This window comes from Schistocerca cancellata, chromosome 6 (assembly GCF_023864275.1).
Source record: "Schistocerca cancellata isolate TAMUIC-IGC-003103 chromosome 6, iqSchCanc2.1, whole genome shotgun sequence".
Classification (NCBI taxonomy): Eukaryota; Metazoa; Arthropoda; class Insecta; order Orthoptera; family Acrididae; genus Schistocerca; species Schistocerca cancellata.
In genome coordinates this window covers 449,264,207-449,282,694 of record NC_064631.1, presented here as the reverse complement: position 1 = coordinate 449,282,694, position 18,488 = coordinate 449,264,207, and the positions used below count along the sequence as shown (strand labels likewise).

The 18,488-nt window shown below is 43.4% G+C and overlaps 1 protein-coding gene and 1 non-coding gene across 2 annotated transcripts in view; one reads left to right on the top strand and one right to left on the bottom strand.

The window, feature by feature from the left end:
- The window catches only part of LOC126088381 (uncharacterized protein KIAA1522-like), a 483,550-nt gene that overhangs the window by 107,331 nt on the left and 357,731 nt on the right, over nt 1-18,488 (top strand). The gene's annotated exons all lie outside the window — the stretch shown is intronic.
- Trnas-cga (transfer RNA serine (anticodon CGA)) lies at nt 10,380-10,453 on the bottom strand. The gene has a single exon. It is a non-coding gene; the product is annotated as a tRNA-Ser (tRNA).

The following is an 18,488-nucleotide window of genomic DNA, read 5'->3' as shown; positions in this document are numbered from 1 at the left end:
TTCTGCGCAGAACCTCCTCATTTCTTACCTTATCAGTCCACCTAATTTTCAGCGTTCACCATATCTCAGATACTTCGATTCTCCACTGTTCTAGTTTTCCCACAGTTCGTGTTTCACTACCGTACATTGCTGTGCTCCAAAGGTACATTCTCAGAAATTTCTTCTTCAAATTCAGACCTATGTTTGGAACTAGTAGACTTCTCTTGGCCAGGAATTCCCTTTTTTCCAGAGCTAGTCTGCTTTTGATGGCCTCGTTGATCCGTCCGTCACTGATTATTTTGATGCGTAGGTAGAATAATTCCTTAACTTCATCTACTTCGTGACCATTAACCCTGATGTTAAGTTTCTCGCTGTTCTCATTTCTGATACTTTTCATTACAGTCGTCTTTCTTCGATTTACTGTCAGTCCATATTCTATACTCATTAGACTATCCATTCCATTCAGCAGATCATGTAATTCTTCTTCATCTGTATCATCATCTACGTTATTACTCTGCTATTCACAATAAAGTCGTGGCAGAGGGTTCAATGAACCATCTTCAAGCTATCCCTCTACCGTTTCAATCTCGAACGGCGCGCAGGAAAAACGAGCACTTAATTTTTCTGTGCGAGAAATGATTTCTCTTATTTTATCGTGATGATCATTTCTCCCTATGTAGGTGGGTGCCAACAGAATGTTTTCACAGTCGGAAGAGAAAACTGGTGATTGAAATTTCATGAGAACATCCCGTCGCAACGAAAACGCCTTTGTTTAATGATTACCACTCCAATTCGCGTATGATGTCTGTGGCACTATCTCCCCTATTTTGCGATAATACAAAACGAGCTGCCCTTCTTTGAACTTCCCCCACCACCCCTCGAGGCGGATCTCACACCACACAGCACTACTCCAGAATAGGGTGGACAAGCGTGGTATAATCAGTCTGTGTAGTAGACTTTTTGCACTTTCTAGGTGTTCTGCCAAAGAATGCCAGTCTTTGGTTTGCTCTACCCACAACATTGTCTAAGTGACCGTTCCAATTTAGGTTATTTGTAATTGTAATCCCTAAGTATTTAGTTGTATTTAGAGCCATCAGATTTGAGTGACTTATCGCGTAATCGAAATTCAGTGGATTTCTTTTAGTACTCTGTTGAATAACTTCACACTTTTCTTTGTTCAGGGTAAATTGCCACTTTTCGCAACACACAGATATCGTATCTAAATCATTTTGAATGTGGTTTTGGTCATCTGATGACTTTACAAGACGGTAAATGACAGCATCATCTGCAAACACTCCAAGACGGCTACTTAGATTGTCTCCTATGTCGTTAATATAGATCAGGAACAATAGAGGGTCTATAACACTTCCTTGGGGAACGCCGGATATTACTTCTGTTTTACTCGATGACTTTCCATCTATTACTACGAACTGTGACCTTTCTGACAGCAAATCACGAATCCAGTCGCACAACTGAGGCGATATTCCATAGGCACGCAGTTTGGTTAGAAGACGCTTGTGAGGAACGGTGTCGAAAGCCTTCTGGAAATCTAAAAATACGGAATCAGTTTGACGTCCCATGCCGATAGCACTCATTACTTCAGGAGCATAAAGAGCTACTTGTGTTTCACAAGAACGATAATTCCTGAATCCGTGCTGACAGGGTATCAATAAATCGTTTTCTTCGAGCTACTTCACAATGTTCGAATACAGTATATGGTCCAAAATCCCACTGCAAATCGACATTAGTGATAGGGGCCTGTAATTCAGCGGATTACTCCTACTTATCTTTTTGGGTATTGGTGTGACTTGAGCAAATTTCCAGTCCTTAGGTACGGATCTTTCTGTGATCGATCGGTTGTATATAATTGCTAAATATGGAGCTATTGAAGCAGCATACTCTGAAAGGAACCTAACTGGTATACAATCGGGATCGGACGCCTTGCCTTTATTAAGTAATTTAAGCTGCTTTACTACACCGAGAATATCTGCTTCTGCGTTTCTCATCTTGGCATTTGTTCTTGACTGGAATTCAGGAATATTTACCTCGTCTTCTTTGGTGAAGAAGTTTCGGAAAACCGTGTTTAATAACTCTGCTTTAATGGCACTGTCAACAGTGGCTTCACCGTTGTTATCTCGTAGTGAAGGTATTGACTGCGTCTTGCCACTGGTGTGGTTTATGTATGACCAGAATCTCTGTGGGTATTCTGCCAGATTCCGAGACAGACTTTTCGTTGTGGAAATTATTAAAATCTTATCGCATTGAAGTACGCGCTATATGTCTAACTCTTGCAAAACTATGCCAATCTTGGGGATTTTGCGTTCATTTAAATTTTACATGCGTTTGTCGTTGCTTCTGCAATAGCGATCTGATCCACTTTCACTCAGGATAGCAATGTGAATAGTGACATTGATACCCTTTCACCTGAATTGTTCTTTTTAGAGATGTCCATTCCTCTTCAACTGTACTGCCTACTGAGCTATTTCTTATTGTTGTATATATAGCCTTTGAGAACTTCAAGAGTATCTCGTCATTCCATAGTACTTCCTTAGCCCACTTCTTTGCGTATTGATTCTTCCTGACTCATCTGTTAAACTTCAGCCTACTCTTCATCGCTAGTACATTGTGATGCGAGTCTGTATCTGCTCCTGGGTACGCCTTAAAATCCAGTATCTGATTTCCGAATCTCTGTCTGACCACGATGTAAGATTTTCATCTCCCTTTACGTATTGTATTATCCTTTCAATATCCTCATATACTTTCTCTGTGTCTCCATCTTCAGCTACCGACATCGACATGTATACCTGAACTGCCGTTGTTGCTGTTGGTTTGCTGTCGATTCTGATAAGAACAAGCTTGTCACAGAACTATTCACAGTAACACACTCACTGCCCTACCTTCTTACTCATAACGGATCGTACTCCCGTTGTACCATTTTCTGATGCTGTTGGTATTACCCTATCCTCACCTTTCTCATTGTCACCTAACTCTTGGCAGTCCCCTCCTGGAGATCCGAATGGGTGACTATTCTGGACTGTTGCCACTTTTTCAAATAACGGCTATATGTCCTGTGGATTCCCATTGCCTCCTGCGTCCTCAGGCCGTTGATCATTGCTGATTCTCCCGCCTTTACGGGCAGTTTCCCACCGCAAGGACAAGAGAGTGCCCCGAACCTCTGTCCACTCCTCCGCCCTCTGTGACAATGTCGTTGGTAGAATGGGGGTGACTTATTATGTCGGAAGTCTTCGGCCGTCAATCTGATTATTAATCAAAATTTAGGTGGTGGCGAGTTTCGAACACGGGGCAGACGATGATTTTGATTACTACACTACTAGCCATTAGAATTGCTACACCACGAAGATGACCTGATACAGACGTGAAATTTAACCGACAGGAAGAAGATGCTGTGATATGCAAATGATTAGCTTTTCAGAGCGTTCACAGAAGGTTGGCGCCGGTGGCGACGCCTACAACGTGCTGAGATGAGGAAAGTTTCCAACAGATTTCTCATACAGAAACAGCAGTTAACCGGCGTTGCCTGGTGAAACGTTGTTGTGATGCCTCGTGTAAGGAGGACAAATGCGCACCATCACGTTTCCGACTTTGATAAAGGTCGGATTGTAGCCTATCGCGATTGCAGTATATCGTATCGCGACATTGCTGCTCGCGTTGTTCGAGATCCAATGACTGTTAGCAGAATATGAAATCGGTAGGTTCAGGAAGGTAATACGGCACGCCGTGCTGGATCCCAACGGCCTCGTATCACTAGCAGTTGAGATGACAGGCATCTTATCCGCATGGCTGTAACGGATCGTGCAGTCACGTCTCGATCCCTGAGTCAACAGATGGGGACTTTTGCAAGACAACAACCATCTGCACAAACAGTTCGACAAAGTTTGCAGCAGCATGGACTATCAGCTCGGAGACCATGGCTGCGGTTACCCTTGACGCTGCATCGCAGACAGGAGCGCCTGCGGTGGTGTACTCAACGACGAACCTGGGTGCACGAATGGCAAAACGTCATTTTTTCGGATGAACCCAGGTTCTGTTTACAGCATCATGACGGACGCATCCGTGTTTGGCGACATCGGGGTAAACGCACATTCGAAGCGTGTATTCGTCATCGCCATACTGACGTATCACCCGGCGTGGTGGTATGGGGTGCCATTGGTTACACGTCTCGGTCACCTCATGTTCGCATTGACGGCATTTTGAACAGTGGACGTTACATTTCAGATGTGTTACGACCCGTGGCTCTACCCTTCATTCGATCCATGCGAAATCCTACATTTTAGCAGGATAATGCACGACCGCATGTTGTAGGTCCTGTACGGGACTTTCTGGATACAGAAAATGTTCGATTGCTGCCCTGGCCAGCACATTCTCCAGATCTCTCACCAATGGAAAACGTCTGGTCAATGGTGGCCGAGCAACGGGCTCGTCACAATACGCCAGTCACTACTCTTGATGAACTGTGGTATCGAGTTGAAGCTGCATGGGCAGCTGTACCTGTACACACCATTCAAGCTCTGTTTGACTCAATGTCCAGGCGTATCAAGGCCGTTATTACGGCCGGAGGTGGTTGTACTGGGTACTGATTTCTCAGGATCTATCCACCTAAATTGCGTGAAAATGTAATCACATGTCAGTTCTAGTACAATATATTTGTCCAATGAATACCCGTTTATCATCTGCATTTCTTCTTGGTGTAGCACTTTTAATGGCCAGTAGTGTAACTGAAGACCCTTGTGCTAGAGCACGGGTTCCGCTGCTCACCCAGAGGCTCTTGGCTGACCAGCAAGCACCAATCCGCGGTCCACGTCTACACAAAAAATTACTCTTTGGCAAAGTGTATCTGTACCACCACTGACTCCAACAAGGTTACAAAAAGAGGACAATATAAAACTACTTTCGGAAGGGTTGCACTCGCGACACACTTACGTCTTGCTACGTGATCTATGTCGTCTATGAATTATACTATTGATGTCTTCTTCCCTTTACTCTTCTTCTTCTTCTTCTTCAGAAACTTTCTTTCGCTTTTCTCATAAGCTGCAAGCCTGTCTCACGCCGTTCTTAATACGAACTTGTTTTCTCAATTTTTTCTGCTTTACTTTGAAGATGTTACAGATTGCTAGCGTGTCCCCGTGATTCAACAAAAATGTTGTAGGGATTGTGAACAGCTTGTCGAACCAGAACCCCATACCAGGCACTGTGTGCCGGGGCACAGTGGGGCTTCACCCAGACAGATCTCTCGTCCCGCTGGTCCTGCGCCACTTCGGCCTCCTCCTCAAGAGCCACCTGTAGCCTGTATCCTGAAGCCTGCAGCCTGACCTTCACGCATGGCGTCCTCCGCGCTGTCAGGCTTGACCGCTCAGCATCTTGACTGGAGTTGGGGACGTCCCTGCTGGAACGTGGAATCGAAAAGCATTTCGCTCCGTCAAGGCATCTCCATTTAGTGCAGTTTCAAATGATGGCCATACCTTTGGCGCCGTAGAGGACAACGCAAAATTTCAGCACTTCTCACGTCGCAGACGCCAGACGTCATAAATTGCCTGCAGTTCGTAAGTTCGCTAACTGGGTGAGGCAGCAGAAAATTTAAAGGCATCCAGACTATTTACTTGTAGATAGGATTCGTTTGACCCAATAAGGAACACTCGTTTTCAATGCCTTCATAGTTTTAGTGAAGCCTTCTTTCAGATTTTTCTTGTGATTATCGATCAGTCTTCTCGGCATTTTCGATCTACGCGTTCGTGAACCGTTGTGATGCACTTTCAGGAAATCGTTCGCAGGTGACTATTCCTGCGTGTTAATTCAAAAAATGTTCAAATGTGTGTGAAATCTTATGGGACTTAACTGCTAAGGTTATCAGTCCCTAAGCTTACACACTACGTAACCTAAATTATCCTAAGGACAAAGACACACACCCATGCCCGAGGGAGGACTCGAACCTCCGCCGGGACCAGCCGCACAGTCTATGACTGCAGCGCCTTAGACCTGCTGAGAATTGCTATCCACTTCCCAGCAAGAAACTGATGATTCATTGCTCCCGAAACGGCCGATCAGTTTTCTATCAGTGGGCAAAAGTCTAGGAGAAGTTAAATTGTCTGTGAGAAATCGCGGAATTGGATCTATCGAGTTTTCTCTTCCCAAAAAAAAAAAAAAAAGTTCAAATGTGTGTGAAATCTTATGGGACTTATCTGCTAAGGTCATCAGTCCCTAAGCTTACACACTACTTAACCTAAACTATCCTAAGGACAAACACACACACCCATGCCGGAGGGAGGACTCGAACCTCCGCCGGGACCAGCCGCACAGTCCATGACTGCAGCGCCTGAGACCGCTCGGCTAATCCCGCGCGGCAAGTTTTCACTTCCATTCTTTTGAAAACGTGTTTTCTTCTGAGTGTTTCATCGATCACTTTGTAATTCTCAAGTTACGTTTCTTTAGTAATACTTTTATCGCAAAAGTTTATATTACGACCGATCGAAGATAACGAGTCTTGAAAAGACGACATTTAGATCGCCTGTTTATGGATTTGTTTAGCTAGCGAGAGAGTGTTGTTATTTCACTCTTAATTGGCAGACACTCCAAGAAACAGGAAACATACCCTTCGACTATCCGCTTAGGGAATTACCAGAATCGTCTTTCAGGGCAGCAAATACGAATATTCTTGAAACTGATACGACAGATGTTGGACAAAAATATGGAAACCCCGCGAGAAATAAATGTTTCAAATGGCTCTAAGGCATGGGTCTTAACATCTGAGGTCATCAGTCCCCTAGACTTAGAACTACTTAAACCTAACTAACCTAAGGACTTTACAGACATCCATGCTCGAGGTAGGATTCGAACCTGCGACCGTAGCAACCGCGTGGTTCCGGACTGAAGTGCCTAGAACCCCTCGACCACAGCGGCCGGCCATCGCGAGAAATGCATGCTTGAAGATAAATGCTGTTGCATTTCACCACGAATAACACCTGTGGGATGTTCTCAATGTTGCAGTTGTCAGTCGGGGTCATAACAGTGTTCTGTGTAGTTGTGAGTACGTTATGTCGCAGCTAAGTGAATTCGAACATGGGCAAGTTGTTGGTGCTGGTAAGGTGGGTTCTTCTGTAACCAAGGTAGCAGAAGTGTTTGCTTTTTCAAGAGGCACCGTATCGAAGATTTATACCGCATACTGGGAAAATCGGAAAAACATCAGATAAGTCACACGCGGACGAAAGTGTATATTGAATGATCATGAGGGACGATCACTGAAGAGGATTGTGAAGAGAAAGTAAAGGACACGGCTGAAAAACTTGGTGCAGAACTGAATGTTGCACTTGCGGACCCCGCCAGCACCAAAACAACAACGTGGAAGTTCCAGAAACAGGGAACTGTAGAGATATTTGGAATTCTAAAACCATTCCTCATAGTCGGAAATGGCTGTAACAGGGAAAGAGTGGTGCCAAAGCCATAAAACCTGGATTATGAAGAATTGGGAGATTAGCATTTGGTCGGATTGGGTTTATTTCATTTTATTTCCAACTTCTGGCCGAATTGATACTCGAAGAATGAAAGATGTCGGTTGCTCTGTGAAGATTTGGGTAGCCACATTCATGGGCTTCGTGGCTTCTCTGCAGCGTCGCATTATTGCAAACTTTATGTGACCATTTTGGCTGATCAGGTCCATCCCATGGAACAGTGTTTGTTGCAGAACGGTAAAGCTGTCTTTCAAGGCTACAGAGCTCCCGTTCACACAGCTCGCATCGTCCACGACTGGTTTTGTCAGCACGAGGACCAAATGTTGCATCTCCGCTTGCCACCACGGCATGCAGAGCACGATATTATGGAGCCTCTGTGGTCTACTTTGGAGAGATGGGTTCGTGATGGCTATCCATATCCACCATCATTACCTGAACTCGCCACTATTTCGCAGGAAGAATGCTATAAGATTCCCGTGACAACCGTCTAGGGGCTACATTTATCCATTCCGAGACTACTGGGAGTCCGTTTTTAACTCCAGTGCATTTCATACATGATATTAGGCGTGGTAATGTTTTGTGACCTTTATCTGTCCATTGCAGATAAAAGTTAGACAAAAACCAGCTCTCACGAAAGAGTACAAGCAGACATTTTCCCCACACTCCCCCGAAGAAAACCCTTTGTCAAGCAATGCACAATGGTTCACAGAGAGTACCTGTATCTGCAGAACTTTGATCCGTTTGGGCCAGTCATTCCAGGTGTGCCCAATGCCATAAACCTTAATGTACTTGAGCGATTAAACGGCTAATAACAGTTTATTTGCAATGCACATTCCCAGAACCTCATACTGTTGATTTATCTTTTGGAAACAAAATTAACAGTTCGTCTGTAATTGTTGTTAACACACCAGCTTTATTTCCTGCACTAAGTAATATGGCTAGGAACTGAACCCTCTGCCAGGCACTTTATTGTGAATAGATGTCGCCAAGTGTAACCTCCCCACAGTAATATAATAATGAGAATGAACCAAGTGTAACCTCCCCACAAAAATATTATTAAAATATGAACCATGTGTAAACTCCCCACGGAAATAATAATAAAAAATTAATTTTAAATATTGTACCCTCGGAACAAAATTGGCTCCCATTTATTATCTCCGTGCAAAAATGCATTCACATTTACCGTACCCACAAAAATTCTTTTCTCATTTAACGTTAAGTTCGAAACAGAAAAATTCCTAAACACCAAAATAATAAAAAAATTCAGTAACCTGGTAAATTTTATGACGACAGCAGCGCTGCGCCTCGGCCCTGTATTCTGAATAAAAAAGCAAAAAATTCTTACCTCAATAAAAACTGCGAATATATCTGCTCTTACATAAAAAAATTTCGGCACAGCTCCGTGCAATGCTGGCCTATGCTTTGTGATTCATGAAAGGAAAGATAATCCATTGAATAAAATCTTTAAATTGAAATGAATGTTTTTTTTTTAAATTACTTTATATTATAAAAATTATTATTGGGCATTTTTTTTAAAGAAATTAGATGACAGTTAACATACATTACTAGATATGCGCAAGGCTGCTTCTTTACCTTCTACAATAATACTCATCCTCCAGAGTCCCGACCAGGGCAGACTGCCGACACGCGCCGACTACCGCCGGCTACTGCCGACTCACGCAGACTACTGTCGACTACTGCCGACTCACGCAGACTACTCAAGACTACTGCAGACTACAGAAGACTAATGCCGACTACTGCCGACTAGCGACAAGCAACAACTAACTACATACTGCTCTCTGGTCAGAGACTCTCCTATGCCTTGCCTATTGCAGGCAGTGCATACATCGCATACCTCTTACAACTTACTGTGGACTACATTTGATGTACCACTACTTACTTGCTGGGCGAGTTAACGAAACATTACTGTAGAACTCCACAAAAACACAAATTTAAAGGGATCGAATTGTTTCAGTTTATGATAACAAGAAGCAGTAATAAAGCAAAACAACCTTGAAAATTAACGTATGATTCAGCACAGTATAAAATTAATAAATTGTCGCCTTACTGCAGCATGTAAAAAATGTTAAGGAGGGGTCGTAACATTTCTGCCATCTCACTGTCACTTAAATTCACGTAAACTATGGTGAGGGACACAACATTGTTTACTTGCTTAAATATGTATTCACATTTCCTTGGTTATAAACCACGTTTGAAGCGCATTGGCTTTCAGGAACATATTCACATCGTTATCTGAGTCGTCGTTATCCACAGCATCCTCAGATTCGTACATGTCGTCCCTGAAAAGCAGTTAACTCCACACGTTACTGCTATTGGCAGCCATGTTTTGGCCATTGTTTAGATGGACACATACTGACGAAGTTGCCATTAGTGAGAATTTCAAAACAGAGATAGAGCTGAAATTTCGCGGTTTATCGTGCAACAATCATCTAATATGAATAAAGCCAGCCGTACACCATGTCTTAGATGCAGTAGCTCCGTCTCTCGTCGACTGTCGCTTACCGGTGTTTACAGTCGATGTCTGCGGTTAAGCTGCAAGTGTATTAACTGTTCAGAAAACTGTTGTTAGAACAATATGCTGCCACGCAATTGTCAGAAGCGCAGGGAAATTAAGTACCTGGCCTTAGTAGCGTGCGCGTGACAGATGTTCGGCAACGGACCGGCAGCCAAGGAGCGTCCACATACCACTCCAGCTATTGCAGAATTGTGTTAAAAATACATACCCGTCAGTCATTGCTTTGTATAACTAGCAGCCCGACGTACTGATCTATGTTGCGCCAGGTCAGATTATTTAAATGATTTTGTTGTAAATACTAAGTGAATTATTTAAAGAACAGATACGGAATTCCAGAATGAGATTTTCACTCTACAGCGGAGTGCGCACTGTTATGAAACTTCCTGGCAGATTAAAACTGTGTGCCGGGCCGAGACTCGAACTCGGGACCTTTGCCTTTCGCGGGCAAGTGCTCTACCACTGAGCTACCCAAGCACGACTCACGCCCCGTCCTCACAGCTTTACTTCTGCCAGTACCTTGGTAGAGCACTTGCCCGCGAAAGGCAAAGGTCCCGAGTTCGAGTCTCGGTCCGGCATACAGTTTTAATCTGCCAGGAAGTTTCAGATACGGAATTATTTGGCGCAGGGGCTGTAACCGATATTTACGGAATGTAGTGTGAATGCGATGTTCCGTATTTCGTTGTTCCTGCTAAAAGTTTGAAGATATCTGAGAGATTATATCGAAGTGTAGTAAATGACTTGATGCTTCATATACAGTCCAACCAGAGTCTAATACATACAGTCGCGACACTTTTTGCGGCAGTAGCTGTTACCGTTTGACAGCAGGAGCGATACTAGCGATGAGAAAGCAGACACATATGCATCGTAAGGACAAAGATTCTTATTAACCATTTTTATACTTAATTAACGAACAAATTATTATATTTGTGCGTTCTATGCATTTGCAAATTTACAAGTTATATGAATATCGTGAAATAAATGTAAAAATAGCAGAATCTCACTAATCCAGCAATGTAAGCTACAACTTATTCTTGAAGAAATACATTCGAATATTGGTATAACTGCAACTTACTCCGATGAAAGCAAGATAATGTTGTTGTTGTGGTCTTCAGTCCGAAGACTTATTTGATGCAACTCTCCATTCTTCTCTATCTTATGCAAGCCTCTTCATCTCCAAATAACTGCGGCAGCCTACATCCTTCTGAATCTGCGTACTGTATTTATCTCTTGGTTTACCTCTTCGATTTTTACCCCAAACACTTAACCTCCAATACTAAATTCGTGATCCCTTGATGCCGCAGAATGTGTCCAATCAACCGATCCCTTACTCTAGTGAGGTTGTCACAAAAATTTCTTTTCTCATCATTTCTGCTCAGTATCTCCTCATTGATTATGTAATCTACTTATCTAATCTTCAGCATTCTTCTATAGCACCACAAAAAGCCTCTAGTCTCATCTAGGCTAAACTGTTTGTCTCCACGCTTCATTTGCACAAATTGTTACACTCCAAACAAATACTTTCAATAAAGATTTCCTAACAGTTAAATCTATATTCCATGTTAACAAATTTCTCTTCTTCAGAAACACTTTTCTTGCCATTTACTGTCTACATTTTGTGTCCTCTATACTCTAGCCATCATCAGTCATTTCACTGCTCAAATAGAAAATCTGATCTACTACTGTTACTGTCTCATTTCCTAATCATTCCCTCATCATTGGCTGATTTAATTCGACAACGTTCCATTATATTTGTCTTGCTTTTTTCGATGTTCATCTTATGTCCTCCTTTCAAGATACTGTTCATTCCGCTCAACTGTTCTTCCAAGCCCTTTGATGTCTCCCGTTTTATTTCTACTCTAAATTTTTCTTTGGTTTCCTTTACTGCTTGCTCAACGCACAATTTGAATAACATCGGGGATAGTCTACAACCCTGTCTCACTCCCTTCTCAACCACTGTTTCCCTTTCATGCCTCTCGACTCTTGTAACTACTTTCTGGTTTCTGTGTAAGTTGCTAATAGTCTTTTGCTCCCTGTATTTTACCCCTTCTACCTTCAGAATTTCAAATAAAGTACTCGAGTCGACATGGTCAAAAGCTTTATCTAAGTCTGCTAACGATGTAAATGTAAGTTTGCCTTTCATTAACCTATCCAGTAAAGTAAGTCGTAGGGTCAGTATCGCTTCGCGTGTTCCTACAGTTCTTAGAAATCCAAACTGAGCTTCCCCGAGGTCGGCTTCTGTCAGTTTTTTCATTCATCAGTAAAGAATTTGTTTTAGTATTTTGCAAAGATGAGTTATAAAACTGACAGTTCGGAAATTTTCACATCTGTCAGCACCTGCTTTCTTTGTAATTGCAATTACTACATTCTTCTTGAAGTCTGAGGTTACTTCGCCCGTCTCATACATCTTGCATAGCAAATGGAAGAATTTTGCCACGGCTGGCTCTCCCACGCTGACTGAATGTTGTCTATTCCCGGGGCTTGTTTTCGACTTAGGTCTTTCACTGCTCTCAAATTCTTCTTACTTTCAAGGTCATATCTCTTCTACAGATGCTCTATATACTCCTTTCACCTTTCAGCTTCCCTTCTTTGGTTATGACTGATTACCCATCTGAGCTCGTGACATTCGTACAGCTGCTTCTCTTTCCAACTGCTTCTCGTTTTTCCAAAGGCCTCTTTAATTTTCCTGTAGGGAGTATCTATCTTTCCTCTAGTGACGTATGCTTCTAAATGTGGTGTCACCGCCAGACACCACACTTGCTAGGTGGTAGCTTAAATCGGCCGCGGTCCATTAGTACATGTTGGACCCGCGTGTCGCCACCGTCAGTACTAGCAGACCTAGCGCCACCACATGGCAGGTCTAGAAAGACGGACTAGGACTCGCCCAGTTGTACGGACGACATTGCTAGCGACTAGACGTACGAGGCCTTCCTCTCATTTGCCGAGAGACAGTTAGAATAGCCTTCAGCTAAGCACATGACTACGACCTAGCAAGGCGCCATTAGCCTTACCTACTTTGAGAGTTATAGTATAAATGTCTCAAGAAGAACGCTGTATTCATCAGAGAATAAAAGTTAAGTATAAAGCAACTACGTACTTTTCTTGCTACCATTCAATAGTTATCCTGTTTCAGACTTCACGATATTCTGGGGGAGCTGATAGCGTGCCTATTCGGCCCTTCTAAATAACACTGTGTCGGCATTTCTGTCGACACATAACACTAAATCCTTACATTCTCCCTCCACCCATCCTCGCTTAGCCATTTTGCACTTCCTGTCAATCGGATATTTTAGAAGTTCGTATTCCCTCTCACCTGCTTCATTTGCCACAGTTTTAAAATTTTCTCTTTTCGTCAATTAAATTCAATATCTGCTGTGTTATCTAATTTCTTCAGTTCGTAACCAATACATTGTGGTCCGAGTCCACATCTGCCCCTGGAAATGTCTCGCAGATTAAAATCTGGTTCCGAAATCTCTGCCTTATCATTACATGATCAATCTGAAACCTTCCGGTGTCTCGAGGTCTCTCCCACGTATACAACTATCCTTCATAATTCTTAAACCAAGTCTTAGCGATGATTAAATTATGTTCCGTACAAAATTCTAGCAGGCGGCTTCCTCTTTCATTCCTTTCCCGCAGTCCATATTCATCTTCTATTTTACCTTCACTTCTTATTCCTACTATCGAATTCCAGTCCCCATCACTATTAAATTTTCGTCTCCCTTAACTATTTGAATAGAATGTTTAATATTCTCTTACATTTCTTCAACATTTCCATCAACTGCGGAGCTAGTTGGCACATAAACTTGTACTCCTGTCGTGGCTGTTAGTTTTGTGTTATCTTGGTTGCAATAATGCGTTTATTACACTGTTCATAGTAGATTACGTGCGTTCCTATTTTCTTATTCATTGTTGAATTTGCTCCTGCATTACCCCTATTTGACTTTGTATGTATAATAATGTATTCACATGACGAGAAGTCCTGTCCCTCCCGCCACTTCAACCTGTCTATTTCCCTTTTTAAATTTTCTAACCTACCTGCGCGATTAAGTGATCTAACATTCCTCGCTCCGATCTGTATAATCCCAATTGTTTCTCCTGATGACTACATCCTCCTGAGTAGTCCTCGACCGGAGATCCGAATTGGGAACTATTTTACCTCCGGAATATTTTACCCAAAAAGATGCCATCGTCATTTAATCAGAAAATAGAGCTACATGTCCTCGGGAGAAATTACGGTTGTACTTTGCTCTCCCTTTCAGCCGTTCGCAGCATCAGCACAGCAATGCCATTTTGGTTGATGTTACAAGGCCAGACCAGTCAATCAACCAGACTGTTGTCCCTACAACTACTGAAAAAGACTGCTGCCCCTCTGCAGGAACCACACGTTTGTCTGACCTCTCAACAGAAACCCCTCTTTTACCGTTGAACGTACGGTACGGTTATGTGCATCAAATGGTTCAAATGGCTCTGAGCACTATGGGACTTAACATCTTAGGTCATCAGTCCCCTAGAACTTAGAACTACTTAAACCTAACTAACCTAAGGACATCACACACATCCATGCCCGAGGCAGGATTCGAACCTGCGACCGTAGCAGTCGCGCGGTTCCGGACTGAGCGCCTAGAACCGCGTGGTTATGTGCATCGCTGAGGCACACAAGCCGCCCCACCGATAACAAGTTTCGTCCATGGGGGGAGCGAGATAATGTAAACACATATGTCATGCAAGAGGAGCACATACTTCTATTGTTGTGTGGTTTTGCGACTTAACTGGTGCTTAAATACATTTCCCATAAGTTTCGTACGTTCCACATCCACTGATCTGGCTGGAAGAATAGGTTGTTCAGTAAATATACACGATCATTCTGCAAAAGAGCCGGTCTTCTGGTTTTTATTGGTAGTTCTTTGTTTTCAAAGGAAAACGGCATGTTTCAGTAAATATATGTACATCACAAGACAATCGTAAATAAACAGTCTGCTAGCGTACTGTTTAAGACCTCACGGAGAGCATAGGAAACTAAGGAAAGGCAAGTGTGGTGTCATTTTTTTTTGTTTTTATAACACTACATACGCTCTATACTGCAAAAACAACTATATTACAAAACAATGTAAATGATACTATTCGCGTTAATGCAATATCGTATTCACAAGTGTAGCTTGCTGCCCGCTTTGCGCTCTGCTGTTGCGAATGTTATGTTCGACTGCAGTGCAATTTTTATTTAAAATGAAGCATATTACGAGGAATAAGTAGAACAGCTATTCCTTGGAACTGATAGAAGCTCTTATGACTCTGAACTTTAGACTTTTCATATGGGAGAGTTTTATTCGACTTGCAGATTGTTCAGATGGTTCTAAGAACTATGGGACTTAACATCTAAGGACATCAGTCCTCTAGACTTACCGCGGCCGGCTTAACTTGCAGTCAGGTACATATTTAGGTCCATAAATTGACACCTTCGATTAAATATCCGTTGCGCGATATTGATGGACGTTTCAGTGGATAGGAAATGGAACATTTTTGGAGTCTCGAGGAACGGAAGTGTGGAACAGACAGGTAGACAGTTAATGATTCTAGCCTCCAAACAACAGAAGCCCCACAACGTGTAGGTCACTCATTTCTCGCCACCCGCCTACACCTGCCGTGACACAGCAGAAGACACCGCCGTACAGCGACGGGTGCAGCATCCAGTGGACGGGATTGTCTCCAAGTCTCCTCTCGCTGGCCAAAAGTTCCACCCGGCGCTGCTGTGAGAGGTGAGGGAACGCCAGCAGCACTGAGATCTGTCCGCCAGACCACGCCAGGCGGCCGGGCATTGTTTCTGTGCGGTGCTGTGCTTGGCGCGCAGCTGGACGGCCGGGCGCAGTGAACTCCCAAAAAGCGACCACGGAGAGCGCCTTCCGGTGGCCGTCCTCCGCTCCCAGCAGACGGGCGCACGTGGTCCTGCCGACTACCGACTGTTGCTTCTCTAGCTGCCCTGAGGGCGCCGTCAGCAGAACAAAGAAAACACTTCGGCGTTCGACGCGGCACAACCCTCGTTATCATCTCTGCGGTAAAGCTGTTTTCTCCTATGTGATTCAAGGCATCCCAATAAATCCACTTGTGGTACCCGACTGGTAGCTACAATAGAATTTAAATTCATTGCACGTCAATTGGAATTCGCCACTGTGTTCCTCGAACCACTCCATTACACTTCTGGCTTTGTGACATGGCGCGTAATCTTGTTGAAAAATGCCACTGAAGCCGGGAACAACATCGTCACGAAGGCGTGCAGAAGATCTGCAACCAGTGTACGACATTCATTGATCGTCATAGTGTCTTGCACGAGGTCCACCACCGCCAGCTTGCCTCCATCCCGTAGTACAGGTATCAAGTAGAAGACGACGGATTCGCGCCCTCCCATTGGCATGATGATGAAGGTATCGGGATTCATCAGACCATGAAACACTCTGCCACTGCACCAGCGTCTGGTGCCGATGGTCACGCTTCCATTTTCAGTCATAGTGTTAACACCGGCTCATGCATGGGTCGTCGGCTACGGAAGCCCATCGTTAGGAGTGGTCGGGGCACTGTATACTCAGATCCACTGTACTCTTTCCAGCGTTAAATTCTGACGTTATTTCCGCCACAGTTCGCCGCCTGTCCTGTTTTACCAGTCTGCCCAGCCTACGACTTCCGACATCTGTAACGAGGAGTGACCACCAAACCTCACGACGTCTGGATGTGATCTCACGTCGGTTTCACCAAGTATTGAAGACACTCACCGCAGCACTCCTCGAACACTCGACAAGTATTTTAGTTTTCGAAATGCTCGTGCCGAGCCTCCGCGCCATTACAATCTGCCCTCGGTCAAACTCAGATCGCACGCCTTCCCTAGTCTACACAATGGTACTACATGCAACGTGCACGTGTCTGATTAGCAGTCATTCCTCGCCACGTGAAGCTGCTATGGCCTTGGCGGGTTTATGTCAACAGTAGGGCCGGCCGCGGTGGCCGAGCGGTTGTAGCCGCTTCAGTCTGGAACCGCGCGACTGCTACGGTCGCAGGTTCGAATCCTGCCGCGGGCGTGGATGTCTGTGATGTCCTCAGGTTAGTTAGGTTTAAGTATTTCTAAGTTCTAGGGGACTGATAACCTCAGATGTTAAGTCCCATAGTGCTCAGAGCTATTTGAACCATTCTCAACAGTAGGTCGGTGGCCATGATATTCTGGATCACCAGTGTATATCTCTGTAAACACTTGTCACCGAAATGGAATAAAAAGAAGATGAATATAATCTCTCTTGGTGTATGACAATCCTGTAGAACGACGATAAATCTAGAAGTGCGTTTTTAACTGACTGAAATAATAGACGGGAGTTATTATAATATTTATGTTCCCTACGTCGCTGAAAATCCTAATCGTTTAAATTATATTACATGTAATAGCAGCAGCAGTTCATATTCAGTAAGAAGCGTGGAACTATATTAGAATAGCGATTTGGAAGGAATGGAGACAGATTTGAAGCTCATCACCGATATTATTCAATGTGTACACGAAGCGGACAGTAAAGTAAACTAAAAGAAGTTTGGAAATGGATTGTAAAAATGTATAAATGTCAATATAAATAGTTATTGGGTTTGGCGAAGACGCTGTATTTCTTTCGGAACGGTAAAGTACTTCGAAGATCAGTTGAGATAAACAGATAACTTCTCGTAAAGACATCATCAGGTTTATATTACTAAAACAAGGGTAATAGATTGTGGTATAATTAAGACAAGGGTTGCTGCGCGAATTACATCAGGAAATGAGACGCTAAAAGGTTTAAGCGATTTTGGATATTTGGGTAGCAAAGTAACTATTTACAGCAGCAGCAAAGAGGATATAAAATCTGACTGACAACTGCAAGAAAACCCTTTCTGAAAAAGGAAATTAGTTAATATAAAATATAAACAGAAGTGCTAGAGAGTCTTTTCTGAAAGCATTTGTTTGACAGAGTTTTCGAAGACTTGCAATCAACCACTCCAGAAGGTACAGACAGCACTGTTTCCAAATTTCTCAGATCATTAGAGGAACTTGCAACCAATCGATTGCACAAGTCAATATTTAGGATTTATAACACTAGACGCATACCAACGGATTCTCAGAAGAATAACATCCGCACAATCCCGAAGGTAGTTATGCTGAAACTGTGGCACTATCATGTTAACAGCTCATGCCTCCCGGTAGCTGACATAGTATACGGAAGTATGGAAAAGAAAATTCAGGACGTTAGGTGACGATTAGTTGAGTGTTAAATATGTTGAAGGCAGCAGAGAGGCAGAGCTGACGTAGCGCTTGGTAGCAAAGGTAGGGCACCCTCATAAGGTCTTTCGACTAAATAGACTGCTGCGAGGAAGAGTTATAGATTTTCTCCCCTACTTTTCGACCTGTGCATCGTAGAAGCAGTGACGAAATAAAAGAAAGGTTAAGGTACAGAATTGAAATTCAATGACAAGACTGGCTGATGGCATTATGATATTCAGTGAAAGTGAGA